Below are 15,906 nucleotides of genomic sequence, written 5' to 3' on the forward strand. Positions count from 1 at the left end.
CCACAGTACCGAAACGGCTCTCATCAAACTCACAAATAACATCCTTTCTGACTGTGACAAAGGCAAACTATCCCTCCTCATCCTTCTTGACTTGTCTGCAGCCTTTGAAACAGTTGACCACTCTATCTTTCTCCAAATCCTCTTCACCATTGTCCAGCTGGGTGGGACTGCACTTGCCTGGTTCCATTCTTATCTATCTAATCGTAGCCAGAGAATCACCTGCAACGGCTTCTCTTCCTGCACCCGCATCGTTACCTCTGGTGTCCCCCAAGGATCTATGCTTGTCCCCCTCCTATTTCTCATCTACATGTTGCCCCTTGGCGACATCATCCGAAAACACAGCATCAGTTTCCACATGTACGCTGACGACACCCAGCTCTACCTCTCTTACCACTTCTCTCAAACTCTCCACGGTCTCTAAATTGGCAGACTGCTTGTCCAACATTCAGTTCTGGATGAGCAGAAATTTTCTCCAGTTGAATATTGGGAAGACCGAAGCCATTGTTTTTGATCCCCGCCACAAACTCCGTTCCCTAGACACTGACTCCATCCCTCTCCCAATTCCTGTCTGAGGCTGAACCAGACTGTTCACAACCTTGATGTCATATTTGACCCTGAAATGAGCTTTCGATCACATTTCCGCAGCATAACTTGGACCACCTATTTCTACCTCCGTAACATCGCCCGTCTCTGTCCTTAACTCAGTTCATCCACTGCTGAAGCCCTCATCCATACCTTTGTTACCTCTAGGCTTGACTATTCCAATGCACTCCTGGCTGACCTCCTACATTCTACACTACGTAAACTGGAGGTGATCCAAAACTCGGCTGCCCATGTCCTAACACACACCAAATCCCTTGCTTGCTGACCTACATTGGCTTCCGGTTAAGCAACACCTTGATTTCAAGATTCTCATCCTTATTTTCAAATCCGTCCATGGCATCGCCCCTCCCAATCTCTGTAATCTCCTCCAGCCCCACAACCCCTTGAGATGTCTGCTCTCCTCTAATTCTGCTCTCTTGAGCATCCCTGATCATAATCGATCAACCATTGGTGGCCGTGCATTCCGTTGCCTAGGTCCTAAGCTCTAGAACTCCCTGCCTAAACCTCTCTGCATCTCTACCTCTCTTTCTTCCTTCAAGACGTTCCTTAAAACATACCTCTTTGGCTAAGCTTTTGGTCACCTGTGCTAATTTTTACTTATGCGGCTCAGTGTCAAATTTTTATCGCATAATACACTTGTGAAGCACCTTGGGACATTTCACTACATAAAAGACGCTATATAAATACAAGTTGTTGTTGTTGTTGAGGGAGGGCGGTAGGTGGTAATCAGTGGGTGGTTTCCTTGCCCATGCTTGACCTGAAGCCATGAGACTTCATGTGGTCCGGAGTCAATGTTGAGGACTCCCAGGGCCACTCCCTTCTGACTGTGTACCACTGTGCCACTACCTCGGGTAGGTCTGTCCTGCTGGTGGGACAGGACGTACCCAGGGATGGTGATAGAGGAGTCTGGGACATTGGCTGAAAGGTATGATTCTGTGAGTATTATTATGTCAGGCTGTTGCTTGACTAGTCTGTGGGACAACTCTCCCAATTTTGGCACAAGTCCCCAGATGTTAGTGAGGAGGACTTTGCAGGGCTGACTGGGCTGGGTGTGCCGTTGTTGTGTCCGAAGCTGGTGCCAAGGTCGATGCGAGTGGTCCGTCCAGTTTTCTTATTATTATTTCATGTAGAAGCTTGTTACAACTGAGTGGCTTGCTAGGCCATTTCAGAGGGCAGTTAAGAATCAACCACATTGCTGTGGGTCTGGAGTCACATATAGGCCAGACCAGGTAAGGGCAGCAGATTTCCTTCCCTAAAGGATATTAGAAACTCTGTTGGTGCCTGATCTGCTGAACATTTACAATATTTTCTGTTTTTATTTCATATTTCCAGCATCCGCAGTATTTTGCTTTTGTATCAGTTCACGTTGAGGCCTGTAAAAACACAAAAGTCAGCAGAGGAATAAAATGCGCTTCAGAGCCCAAGAATCTTAAAACTGTCAAGTCCTAGGCTAACATATCCTTGAGCAATTTTCGCTTCCTGTTTTCCCATCTTATCTAATACGAGACGGCACCTCTGAACCTTTGGGTTTGTATTAACTCTGAGGAGTATGCAGCATCTTGTATTTAATGAGAACCAAAACTTTGGAAACTTTTCTGCTATGTCTTATTTTGTTTGAGGTTTTGGTGAGTCATTCCAATCTGCATGATATACATTTTACATGATATACATTTTATTTTAGGCTTGGCATGGGAATCATAGAAATTTACAGTGCAGAAAGAGGCCTTTCGGCCCATTGTATCTGTGCCGCCCGAGCTATCCAAAAGAGCTATACAGCCTAATCCCACTTACAGCTCTTGGTCCGTAGCCTTGTAGGTTATGACATTTCAAGTGCATATCCAAGTATTTTTTAAATGCAGTGAGCATTTCAGCCTCTACCACCCTTTTAGGCAGTGAGTTCCAAACCCCCATTACCCTGTGGGTAAAAAAGGTTCTCCTGAATTCCCCTCTAATCCTGATACCAGTTACTTTAAATCTATGCCCCCAGGTTATTGACCTCTCTGCTAAGGGAAATAGATCCTTTCTATTCACTCTATAGAGGGCCCTCATAATTTTACACACCTCAATTAAGTATTGTCTCAACCTTGTCTTTTCCAAGAAAACAACCCAAGCCTATCTAATGGCCCAGAAATTCCACTTTCTCCTTCCCGCGGGCATTCGACTAGATTTTAGAGAAAAAATACGCTCCAGGCCTGCGCCCGCTCAACTTTCCAATGCACAGGCCTCCTCTTGCTGCGCATCACAGTGCGTGTACGTCAGGACAGGCGCAGGCCTGGAGCTGGAGTCACATGACTCTGGGCAACCAATCAGGTATAGTATATTCTCATTCAGAATAATAGGAGTTTCGTAAGTCCGAAACTTCTATTACTATGAATGAGAAAACCCCCTCAAACACCCAAAACACTAATAAAAAATAGAAAATATACACTACATATTTAAGATTCATTTAAATTAAAGTTATTAATGTCTTATAAAAAACATTTCCCGATTTTTTAAAAAGCTTTTTTAATTATGCCTTAAAATAAACTTACGATTGTGGGGAGGGTTTCTAACAATAAAATATGTTTTTATAACTTTATTTTTATATGTTTTTGTGTGTTTTAAAACACTTGTGCCTGTAAAATTAGGCTATGGGCCTGCTTTTTTATGCGTAAATATTGCAAATTTTCACGTACAAATCTCCTTGCTCCCGATCTGGCTAAGATCTGTCAAGCTCCAGCTTGACAGATTGGAAAAGCTGGTTTTCAGCGCTTGCGCATTGCGCGCTGAAAACCGGCTTTTCCGATGCCTTCCCAGGTCCGTAGAAACTTTGTACAAGCCCGGGGACGTCGGAATTTCAGGCTCAATCAGTCCTGGCAATATCTTGGTAAAACTCCTCTGTACCTTCTCACAACCTTCCTGTATGTGATGACCAGAAATTTGCGTAGTACTTTAATTGTGGCCTAACTAATGTTTTATACAGTTCTAGCATAATCTCCCTGCTCTTATATTCTATTCCTCAGCTAATAAAGGAAAGTATCCCATATGCCTTCTTAACCGCCTTATCTTCCTGTCCTGCTACCTTCAGGGATCTGTGGACATGCACTCCATGGTTCCTCTGTTCCTTTACAATTCTCAGTATTCCAGAATTTATTGTGTATTCCCATGCCTTGTTAGCCCTCCCCAAAGGAATTACTTCACACTTCTCTGGATTGAATTCCATTTGCCACTTCTCCGCCCACCTGACCAGTTCGTTGATATCTTCCTGCAGTCTACAGCATTCTTCCACATTATCACGGCCAATTTTTGTATCATCGTCATATTTCTGAATCATGCGCCCCACATTGAAGTCTAAATCATTGATAGAAACCACAAAAAGCAAGGGGCCTAGTACTAAGCCCTGCAGAACCCCACTGGAAACAGCCTTCCAGTCACAAAAATACCCGTAGACCATTATCCTTTGCTTCCTGCCACTGAGCCAATTTTGGCTCCAGCTTTCCACTTTCCCAGGGACCCCATGGGCTTTTACTTTTATGACCAATCTGCCATGTGGGATCTTGTCAAAACCTTGCTAAAATCCATAGAGACTACATCAAATGCGTTACCTTCATTGACCCTCCTTGTTACCACCTCAAAAAATTCAATCAAGTTAGTCAGACACGACCTTGCCTTAACAAATCCATGCTGACTGTCCTTGATTAATTAGTGCCTTTCTAAATGACGATTTATACTGTCCCTCACAATCTTTTCCAATAATTTGCCCACCACCGAGGTGAGGCTGACTGGCCTGTAATTTCTCGATCTATCCCTTGCTCCCTTTTTAAACAACGGTAAAACGTTAGCAGTCCTCCGGCACCATACTTGCAGCCTGTAGGAGTTCAAAGTTTTTTTAAAGAATTATCTGTTTCCACTTAGTGGGTCAAGTGCCATTTTCCCTGACCATTGAGCAATGACGTGAATGGGTCGCAAAGGGGAAATTTATATAATTTACGTCTAATTTAAATATTACTCAGTCTTGTAATAGTGCATGGGGAGGGGTGAATCCACAGGCATTTGAAAATGACTTCATGCTTTCCTGCAACAAAAAAAAGCTCCCAAAATGTAAATTGAATTTGTGGAGGAAAGTACATCAAAATGCAAATATTTCTGAAAGGGCTCACAATTGGGTGCACTTTTGTCTTGATTAATTAACTCACCGCAAAGCTCATTAATTTTGTAGATAAAATAATTTCACACTGTTTACTATGGCATTCTTTCTGCAAGCATGTTTTGACTCTGAAAATTTAGAACACTCAGAAGAAAGGAATAAAAGTGCAATCGGACATCGTAAATCATGCTGCAAGCAAAAAAAGAAGCCTAATTTTGCTGAACACAGACTACGTCATTGTAAAGGAGCTAGAAAGCAAACCAAATAAAGTGAAAGGTTGCACTGAACAATTCAAAAGTCTATGCACTTTGCTGATGAGCACACAGAAAGAATTAACCTGAACATGATTAAAAGTAAAACATTTTGATTCTCAAGATAACTAGCATCTGGATTCTGTAGGCTAGGTACCAATGTTTACACAGATTGTCTAAATATATTATATAAGAACTGTAAGCCTTTACACTCTTTACAGTTAATGTACATAACAATTTTTAAGCACCCACACATGTGGGGCAGAACTCAAATACTGAAAATATAATCTTATTTCTTACAGATTACAGTTGATTAAATAATCGTCTGATAAAGAGTGAGCAAATGTTACTTTAATCTTTAGTACCTGGGAACAGAGCCTTCATACAAAGTCGAAAGGTAAACAAACCATTTTCTCATGGAACATTTTGTCCTTGTACATGTATTTGACTTTGGTAACGTTAATTATGCGGTAATCAAATGACTATTGGTTATATTTGATTAGTGTTCGCTCACCATAATTTCATGTAGAGAAGGCATTGTATGAAACAAAACCAGATAACTGGATGCAGTTTCCACTTACATACATTGTACGCCACTGTAATTTTACAGCATAAAATGTTAGAAAGCTCATTCAATGAAGTATATTTGGTATTCACTAAAGCTAGGTTAAATCTCTTCTGCAAACATTTTTGGTTTGGAAAATGACCTTTAAAGACAAACAGCTAATGGAAAAATTAAGGTATGCCAGGTGTTACTCAACCTGTTTACAATCTAACACTTTGGGCCCAATATTTATGGGGAGGCGCGTGTCTGCAGACAGACATCCCGGAAATGTAGATGTCCTGCTGAATTTAATGGCAGGACCTCATTAGCATTGGTTTATTCCATTTCCCACCTGGCAGCAGGCCTGATTGAGAGGTTGGCCAGCTGATGGGCGGGAAAACCTGTAGTAGAAGGCCACAACCAGTGACTTCTGGGGACTGTCCCCGGAAGATCGGGGCATGATGTGGGAAGCGGGGGGGTAGTGGGGATGGTGATCCTGACAGATTGTGGGGAAAGAGGCAAAGTTTGCAGGCAGAAAGGAGCGTTAGACTGGCAATTGTGAGGGAGAGTGGGGGGGCTGGAGTCTAAGGATCATGGGGGATGGAGAGGGGAGGTTGGGGTTGGGGGTCTGGAAGATCATGGCAGATTTGCTTGAGGAGCCGGGGGAAGCACTCCAGTTCCTCCTGGTGCACAAATTGTGCTCTAAAAAGCACTTGCCTACAATCAAACAGTGCTGGAATCCGACTGCTCCCACCTCCCTTTAGCTGCCGGGTTTCCTGAGCTCTGGGAAACCCAGCCCACTGCTGTTAAATTCAAATGGCTACCAAAATCTGAGGAATGGAGCCTCATTTAAATATTATAATGATGGACCTGCCTCTCCAGAGCGGGTTACTCTGATGCCCCCAAACCCTTCGTGGTTAAATCAGAAGTAGGCATGTTTGCGGTGGTTTCACATAATTACTGAGTTTAAACCCCTTCTACCCCTGACCCTCCCTCGCTTGTCGTGGGAGAGAATTAAAATGTCCCACTTCCGGTCAGGTGCCCTCTTTTGATAGAAAATGTTTTTAAAAGTCTATGGGGGGAAAAAAATCATTTCAAACTATCTTTGCTCGACAAAATGAGCAATACGTTTAGATCAATGCATATAAAATAGCCTTTGTTCAAGAAAATATTTGGACTACCTATGGAAGGCACTGATGTAAATCTGATCCACTATCAAAGCTGAAGTACTGTCATTGAATTCAAAGTTGCAAAGATGTTCCTCCACCTTAATAAGTACCAAAATGTCATTAGACAGAAGAGATAATGACTTCTTACCTTAATGTTTGCTTTTACCGCCATGTTTTAATTCATGAAATGTTTATGCTGTTTTTCCAAAGAGCCTATTTGTTACTCTTACTCCTGTTGATATTGCAGCAGTGAAAAAGGATATACTTGATACCATTTAATAATATATATTATAAATGAACACTGATGGGTCAATTATCCATTATTTTTGTTAAAAGCTGATTATTGTCAGCTTAAGGGTATTTATATGTTGCAACTTTATCATAAAGTGATGCTACAGCTGAGGTATAATTCCAGATTCAGGTACCAATCTGGCCCCAGGAGGATGGAGTATCACACCACTTGGGTTTGACACTGCACGGAGCATAACTTCAGAGGCATTTTCAAACCTGTTACAACTGTAATATATTTGCTTCATGGGTTCTTTGCTTAAGAATTCATAGCAACACGTTTCTATTAAGAACTAGTTTGTTTATTAACAAAGGTTTAACAATCACACTACACATTACCAGTTCATCTATTTGGCTCACAATTGCATACCTCATCAACTTATTGAGTCTTGTGAACATCAAGTGACTGGCTAAGCCACTCATGATGCAGCAGCTCTACAACTATTTTAAAGTAAACTTTAAATCAAGTGCACCCTTGTTAAAGAGGCACTAAAACCAACAAATAATCACATTATACTTTTGAAAAACTATGGTCAAATTAAAATTTGGTTGCCGGGGGTGATGCCCCAGCCCAGGAGCAGTCCTATGAGGAGGCCTTCCGACCTGCCCACTCCCCTCTACACAGGGTGCCCAAAGATCAGGAACGTGGGACTGAAGTGCAACCAGAATTTGAGGAGCAGCCCCTTCAAATATTGGAAGAGGGGCTGCAACCTCACACATTGCACATACACATGGAACACGGACTCCTCCAGACTGCAGAAATTGCAGGCGGCCTGGGAGCGGCAGCTTTACAACTCTTTTGGGTTGAAGACAAAATAAACAATTAAATCGAGTGCCCCCTGATTAAAAGGGGTGGGGGGGGGGGACACTCCAAACAGTTTTCAAGTGCCCTGTTTTCTTTTCTGCATTTTTTTGGGGCACTAAAACCACAAATTATACAAGTGCCCCCTGGCTAAAAAGGGAGTGGACACTAAAACCCGGCACGATAAACCAATTCAACCTTAAAACATATAAAATCAAATTAAAATTTGGTTGTCGGGTTGATGATGCACTCCAGTCCCTCCGGTGCCCACCTCTCGCGGAAGGCCGCGAGCGTACCGGTGGACACCGCGTGCTCCATCTCCAGGGACACCCTGGCGCGGATGTACGCGCGGAAGATAGGCAGGCAGTCAGGCTGAACGACCCCCTCGACCGCCCGCTGCCTGGACCGGCTGATGGCACCCTTGGCCGTGCCCAGGAGCAGTCCTACGAGGAGGCCCTCGGACCTACCTGCTCCCCTCCGCACAGGGTGCCCAAAGATCAGGAGTGTGGGACTGAAGTGCAGCCAGAATTTGAGGAGCAGCCCCTTTAAATAATGGAACAGGGGCTGCAACCTCACACATTCGATAAAAACATGGAACACGGACTCTTCCAGACCGCAGAAATTGCAGGCGGCCTGGGAGCCCGTGAACCGGCTTAAAAATTTGTTGCACGGGACTGCTCCGTGCACCACCCTCCAGGCCAAGTCCCCGATAAATAGTGGGAGGACTCCCACGTAGAGTGCACTCCATCGGGGACCCCCGCCTCCTCTGGACGGCAAGATGGTACGCCATGGTGTGTCCGGACGGCAGACGAGGATGGCAAGGTTGAGAGTGTGCAGGAGCAGTCCGTACAGGAAACCCCTCCGCGCAGAACTGAAAGGCACGGAGGGGATTTCCCCGAGGCGGCTCAAGTTGTGAGGCGCTGGCTCCCGAGGGAGGTTCCGGGGTTTGGCGCCGATGAGGAATTCCGCCCGGACGGGGGTCAGTTCGGACGGCATCTCCTCATGTGCTTGAGCCTCCTCGACGCACCTAATGGAGTCAGGGTCCAGTGCTGTTTTTAGCGACTCGATGGCATCGGCCGCACGGCGGACATCGGCCCAGTTTAGGCGTCGTGCCAGCACGTCTGGCACCATCCAGCCCGCTCCTCCGCCATCGAGCAGGTCCCTGACCCTGGTCACTTCGCCAACCACAGCCCTCTCGTCCGACTGCCACCTAAAACCTCGGTCGTGGAGGTACGGATTCCCGAGCAGCGGCTCCTGCAGGACAGCCGCCACTCCAGCCGATGGAAAGCTGCGCTTGGTGGTGACTTTGTTCCAGACCCTGATGAGTTCCTGGTAAAAGACAGGCAGCTCCTGGACGGCGGTCCTGACGCCCCCCCAAGCTCACAAACAGGAGCTGTGTGTCGTAGTTGAGGCTGTACTGCTGGCGGAAGAAATACGTCGCCAGCGCATGCCACCTAGGAGGGGGCACGACGTAAACAGCAGCTTTACAAACCTGTGAGCATATTCACAGCTGCCTGCATATATTACGATAACCAAACTCTTAAACAGAACTGGAGTTTGATTTAAATGATTTTAAAGTTTATTGGCTGGGACGGGGACTCTACACATGTGCAGCTCTTCTCTAAGTGGGAAAATCAGAGCCAGTCAGCTCAAACAAGAAATTGCCTGACTGAAACCAAATACTGGAGGCTCATGTGGAGCATAAACACTGACAGAGTTCAGTTGAGCCGAATGGCCTGTTTCTATGCTGTACATTCTATGTAAATGCAACCTTAGTTGCCAACAAAATTTATATTGGTTATTTGTGTCAGAAAACAAGTTTATATTTTTGGAGAGTTTTACTGAGCACCAAATATGATCAGGCCAGATTTTTGAATCTAATGTTAAGAAGATAGAACGTAATGATTGTTATTTGCCTTGGCTTCTGCACAGGTCTAACAGGAAGGCGAATGGAATGTTGGCCTTCATTGTGAGAGGGATGGAGTACAAAAGCAGGGAGGTCCTTCTGCAACTGTGTCGGGTATTGGTGAGGCCGCACCTGGAGTACTGCGCGCAATTTTGGTCACCTTACTTAAGGAAGGATATACTAGCTTTGGAGGGGGTACAGAGATGATTCACTGGGCTGATTCCGGAGATGAGGGGGTTACCTTATGATGATAGATTGAGTAGACTGGGTCTTTACTCGTTGGAGTTCAGAAGGATGAGGAGTGATAGTTATAGAAACATTTAAAATAATGAAAGGGAGGATAGACAAGACAGAGGCAGAGAGGTTGTTTCCACTGGTCGGGGAGACTAGAACTAGGGGGCACAGCCTCAAAATACGGGGGAGCCAATTTAAAACCGAGTTGAGAAGGAATTTCTTCTCCCAGAGGGTTGTGAATCTGTGGAATTCTCTGCCCAAGGAAGCAGTTGAGGCTAGCTCATTGAATGTGTTCAAGTCACAGATAGATAGATTTTTAACCAATAAGGGAATTAAGGGTTATGGGGAGCAGGCAGGTAAGTGGAGCTGAGTCCACGGCCAGATCAGCCATGATCTTGTTGAATGGTGGAGCAGGCTCGAGGGGCTAGATGGCCTACTCCTGTTCCTAATTCTTATGTTCTTATGTTCTTATGTAGATACATCTGGGGAACCATGCAACTCCCTAGTTCGATGATCTCTTGCCCCCAACAAACAACATTTATTGTGCATTATATATTGAATATTCAAGGTGCAGTTTCTAGTCGATAATCTAGTTGTTTAATATTATTCTTTTATAATGCATCATTTTAGTTTTTAATTTAAAAAGGGTAGAAATTCAGCTTGGTTGGCTGAGCTAAACGGGTGCTATTGTATCGGCCGCCTGTTGTATGCCCTGTTTGATAATCAGTGTATTAAATGTTGGGCGGAAATATAATGGTGTCAGATTTGACACCACCTGCTTTGCACTACCACGCCAGACATACCCTCCCGCAGCATGTCTAGTAATATAGGGCTCAATTTTCCCCAGTATTTGTGCCTTTTTTTTGGAGCATGCTGCTTTTTCTGACCTAACTTAAAAATCCCCAGTTTACCCAATCAATTTGCACCAGCGTAACTCAGTGTGTTATGAATTTTTTAAGTCAATTTTTTTTTCAGCCAAAGGGGATGTAACCAGCCACCTACGCCACTTCTGGCTATTTAGGCAAGTTTGGCCAGCTGAGAGTTACTCTAGTTCTGATTAGGCCAGCGTATGTGGCCTGTCCTGAAAAACCTTCCCTAGAGTTAAGGAAATTGGCGCAGGTAAGGAAAGCGACGCAGCAGATGCCCGGACACACTGAAAGAATTGAAAAACACATAGCAGCAACTTACCTCCAACCCCGCCCGAAGGCTGTCTGGTCCCATTCTCGGTCCCCAGAGAGAGAAAGAGAGAGAGAGAGAGACCCGAACCGGCGACCAAGAAGACCAGACAGCTTTCGGGCGGGGTTGGAGGTAAGTTGCTGCTATGTGTTTTTCAATTCTTTTAATGTGTTGGGAGGTGGCTGTATGCTTCTCTTTACAGCCTCGGCTCGCATTGTGTCCCTGGTTACCATGGCAGCCCGATCTATTTGGTGCAGATCAAGGCTGCACCCCAAAACTAAAGGTCAGGATAGGCCACGCCAAAATGAAGAGATCCAATGGGGAAACTTATAACACTTTTTTTTTGGTGTACTTGGGCCCCAAAAAATCGGGCGTAACTCTTCAAGTATGCCAAAAAAATGTTTTGGGGAAAATTGAGCCCATAAAGTGCACGTTAAAATTTGATACAGAAAGGCCTTTATTTTCAGATTCAAAGGAAGATAACTCAGTATAATTAAGCAATGTAGCTACAATTTATTCCTGTAGATTCTCTAACTTAGTCAGTGCTATTAAAGTAGGAATGATTTACATTTGACAGAGTCTGTGGCTCTCATATTGGACTGTTCAGCCACCAAAGAACTCACTTTAGGAGTGGAAGCAAGTCTTCCTCGATTCCGAGGGATTGCCTATGATGATTTACATTTATAAAATACATGAGTTTATTCACAAACTTAAAAAGTATATATATCTGGTCTTGTAGAGGAGCATATTTTTAAATCCAAATGTTAACAATATTTTATATCATGAGATTCTTTGCTGCTGTGGTTTCACTTCTCTTTAAGTATTCTGCCATAATAAAGCAAGCATTAATGTTCTCAGTAAAACATATTTCAGACTGCGTAACTGAAATAAAATGTATGCAAATTAGACAATTTACAATTTTGCTTAATCAACAACCACAGTTGTATTCCTGCACTGAAATCAATATTGTGATAGGATTGTGATGTTTTAAATCAATTAAAATGCCAATTAAGTAATTTGTGTATCTGCACATTTCCTTAAACCTATTTTTGAATCATCAATAGAAATATATGGGACCAGCTCGATGGCTCAGTGAGTAATTGCAATTAGCAGTGTGGTACTGAATCATGCAGATCACGAAGGTGTCCGGTTTTATCCTGGTGTGTTCTGAGTTTAGCTGTGTCGCTATTGGAGCTATAAGGGCAAACTACAATTGAAGCATCTCTGAACTAGGAGAGGGGAAAAATGAGCCAGGATTCTTGCTCTTGAGTGCTGGCCAGTGATCCATGCTGCATATTGCATATGTGGGTATCAGATGGGGATAGGTCTCTTGCAGCCAGGTAAATCGTAGCACTCATTTTTTAAGTTCAGACATTAAGACTGGAGAGGAATTTGGAAGAAAAGAAAGAGAAAAATTCATATTGGCAGATGTTAAGAAAAGGAAGGGTGTATTACGAAAGATTTATAAATTTGTTCCCATAGTGCAAGAGTTAACTAACTAAGCACTTCTCTAACTAAGTGATTTTAAATGTGCGGAAAGTGCCTTATTTATTTAAAAAGGAACGTCACTCTGGGGGGAACAATTTTCAATGTAAAGTATATCCCCCCCAGAAAGCATGTAAGAAATCATTTAGAGGTCTTTTTCTCAAGAGGAAATATTCCCATCTGTGGCCATCAAAAGCAGTCTGCTGGAGACTGACAATTTCAGGTCTCTTAGCCAGAAAAAGACTGTTTCGTTGAGGTATCCAGTGGGTTTGTCTTTGGCTGGTTGGCATTACAGTGAGTGTTGATTGGCATCCGTCCTGGTTCTGGTTGCTGATCCTGGCAGTATGCCACTGAAAAGTTTAATACCAGCAGGGCTTGGAGCCCTGAGCTCTGGCTGGTACTGAACCTTTTAATGCCATGGTAGCACTGACAGCAACATCGAGAATCGGGAAGGATGGTGCTCACTGTAACAACAGCCAACGAAAGATATCGCTCGAGCAGGTTGGAAACGTCTGTTGTCCAGCAGGCTGCTTTTTGATGGGCACAAATAAGAATGTGTCCTCATAGGAAGGAGGCATCAATTGATTCCATTTTTTTACACCCTTCTGAAGAGACTTGTAACATTAAAGGACCCCAAGTATTGCCCTGAAGTAACATTTTCCTTAAACTATTCCACTGGAAATAACACTGGAAACCCATATAGTTAGCACAAGAGGTACTACAAAAAGCCTCTGAGCAATTAACTAGACTGTCAACATGGCATATTCATTTTTATGTAAATCCTGCTGCATGTAATCAGTACATTTCTTTAATACCATCGTCGGGCATGACAAGGCAGAATGCAAGATTCCATCCAAACTATTCACCCAATTCTGTACAGAGCTTTCAAACTATTATTAGCAGCCATAAAATAAAATACTCCACTATTTTCCCACCATCATAAAAACTAAAAAAAAACAATTGTTATACAATGCATATAGACCACCATGAGCTTCAGTGGCATTTACACCATCGGAAACAAATTCAAATCCGCAATGGTGGACTTCTCAAGGCCACAGTAATTGGAGTCAACGGTATGTGTACAATATCTGCATATACATTATATGTTCTATATAAATCTAAATGTTAAATAGCTGTAAATGGGTACCGCAATATAAAACAACCGCAATGTAGTCCACATAGAAATATCGGTAGATTCACTTTTTTTAAACTTACCACTTACTGGCCACCCAATTTAAAAATATTTAAATCAGGGTGCCACCAGTTGCAGGATCTTGACGCAATTTTCAGGTACCAATGGGATGAGCATGCGCCATGCATCCTCTGCCCACTGGTACTAGACATCGGCCGGAATCTTACCAGCCCTGTGAGTGCGGGTTTAGAGGTAGGCCCGCTGTCAAAGTGGCTGTGATTGACAGTGGGACTGGATCCTGCTCTGAACCGCCTCCGTGTCAGTTTTCAAAGTGCCGGGTCTGGCTGCGGTTCACAATTGTGACACCAAGCAGCAGGCCAGCCAATTAACATCATTAAGAGGTACTTAAATGGTATTTAAAAATAATTTTACCAGGTACTTACCATTTATCCAAGTTTTTTATAAGGTTCATATCCCTCGGGGAACACACCAGGTAAGTGTGTCGGGTTCTCAGTGACTCTCCATTGCTTTGACTAGTTGGCAGCTGCAGAAGTGGTATAAGAGCTACCATTTCACAGCTGTTCACTTTACAATCTCAGAAGCTGAAGCCTTCAGGATTTGGAAGACACTTTTAAGCTGTATGCAGGTTGGAAGTATTTGCAGTGATCTCTCTATCCACTGTCACCTCTTTGGAGCAACCTCTCTCACCATTGACAGATTGCTTCTGTCATCTTAATTTCAGCTGCCATCTATTCCATCAGCAACCATGAACATGAAAAAATCTCACCTTGGTTCTCAGAATCCCACCACGATCAGCCCCAACATCCTCACCACTAAACACACCAGCATCACCAACAACAACACCAACCTTCTCCGCAATCACCTGATGCTGCACAGGACACAGGGCATCAGCACCTGACATTGCTGCCCGGGAGGCCAGAGAAGGCCTAACCATGGCTACATTTACTTCACTTGATGCTGTACACCCTGGCTGCTACTTGATGCTCCAGGTTAGCACCACCCCACACTAGCACCATAAAGCATCCCTGCAATGCCCAAGCCATTCCTTTCACACTCATCAACATTGCGGGGGTTACCCTTATGCCTCACCATTCACTACAACTCACTAAGCCACTTTCAAAAGGTGCCCACAAATCTGTCCAAGAAGATAAAGTGCTGAAAATAAACATTTCAGTGTTTGACAACACATCAGCAGAATACCTACATGAACATTACATATAAGACTCAAGTGCCTACCCTTGTGTGTTGTTAGTTGGTATGATTGGACAAGGATGAGGGTGAGTGTGAAGGGTGGCTAGTGTGATGGGTATGTAGATATAGAGAGAGGGATGGGTGGAGGTGCAAGGTAAGTTGGTGTGAGTAAGGATGTGCAGGAGTAAGGTAGGGAATGCAGAGTGATGGGGATGTGATGAGTGGCACACAGGATGAGGTTGAATGTGGCTTTGCAGTAACGTTTTGTGATCTACTAAGATCATTGAAAGATTTGTGCCACTGCAGCCAGCTATTCCGGATGACATTCCCGCTTGTGCCCGCTTGTGCAATGTGCAACAAGCTGCGTTGGTCTCCTGGGGAGATCTCTTCCACCATTGTAAGGGAAGAGAACCTTCCTGCGTGCTGTGACTCCCTCTATAAATATCTGGAGGGAGTCATGAGAGAGCCTGGGTGCAGCTGTGCACCTCTGTGCAGTGCTTGTCAATGTTTGCAGCAACTCAATACTGTAGAACACTGACAGAATCACTGTCAAAATTAATGTGGCCATGGTCCCTTTAAGGAAACCGGCTGATGACGCGTCATCAAATGGCGTCATCAGACCCGCTTCTTTTTAATTGTCCGGGAACCTCGCAGGGCGGGTTTAACAAGCCCAGTCCAGGAAGATTCTTTTCACAGTGCGGGCTGGAACCAGGAGTGGGGTCGCCACCAGCCACGACCCCACCCACCCTGGACCCACAATAGTTGGCGAAATCCCAATCATAGAGTGGTCCTTAAAGGGCTGCTGGAGGTCATTTTGGAAACATTGCCAATAAGTTTTCCAAATGACTTTTTTGTGGGCTAGGAGGAGCTAAAATCTTTCAGTCTGCTGCCAATCCTTCCATGCCCTCAACCCAGGATTATCTCACCCCCCTCCCAACTTAAGCATGCACCTCTGGCTCAGCTCCGCGAAGGAGCTAT

Source organism: Pristiophorus japonicus, chromosome 3 (genome assembly GCF_044704955.1).
Source record: "Pristiophorus japonicus isolate sPriJap1 chromosome 3, sPriJap1.hap1, whole genome shotgun sequence".
Lineage (NCBI taxonomy): Eukaryota > Metazoa > Chordata > Chondrichthyes > Pristiophoridae > Pristiophorus > Pristiophorus japonicus.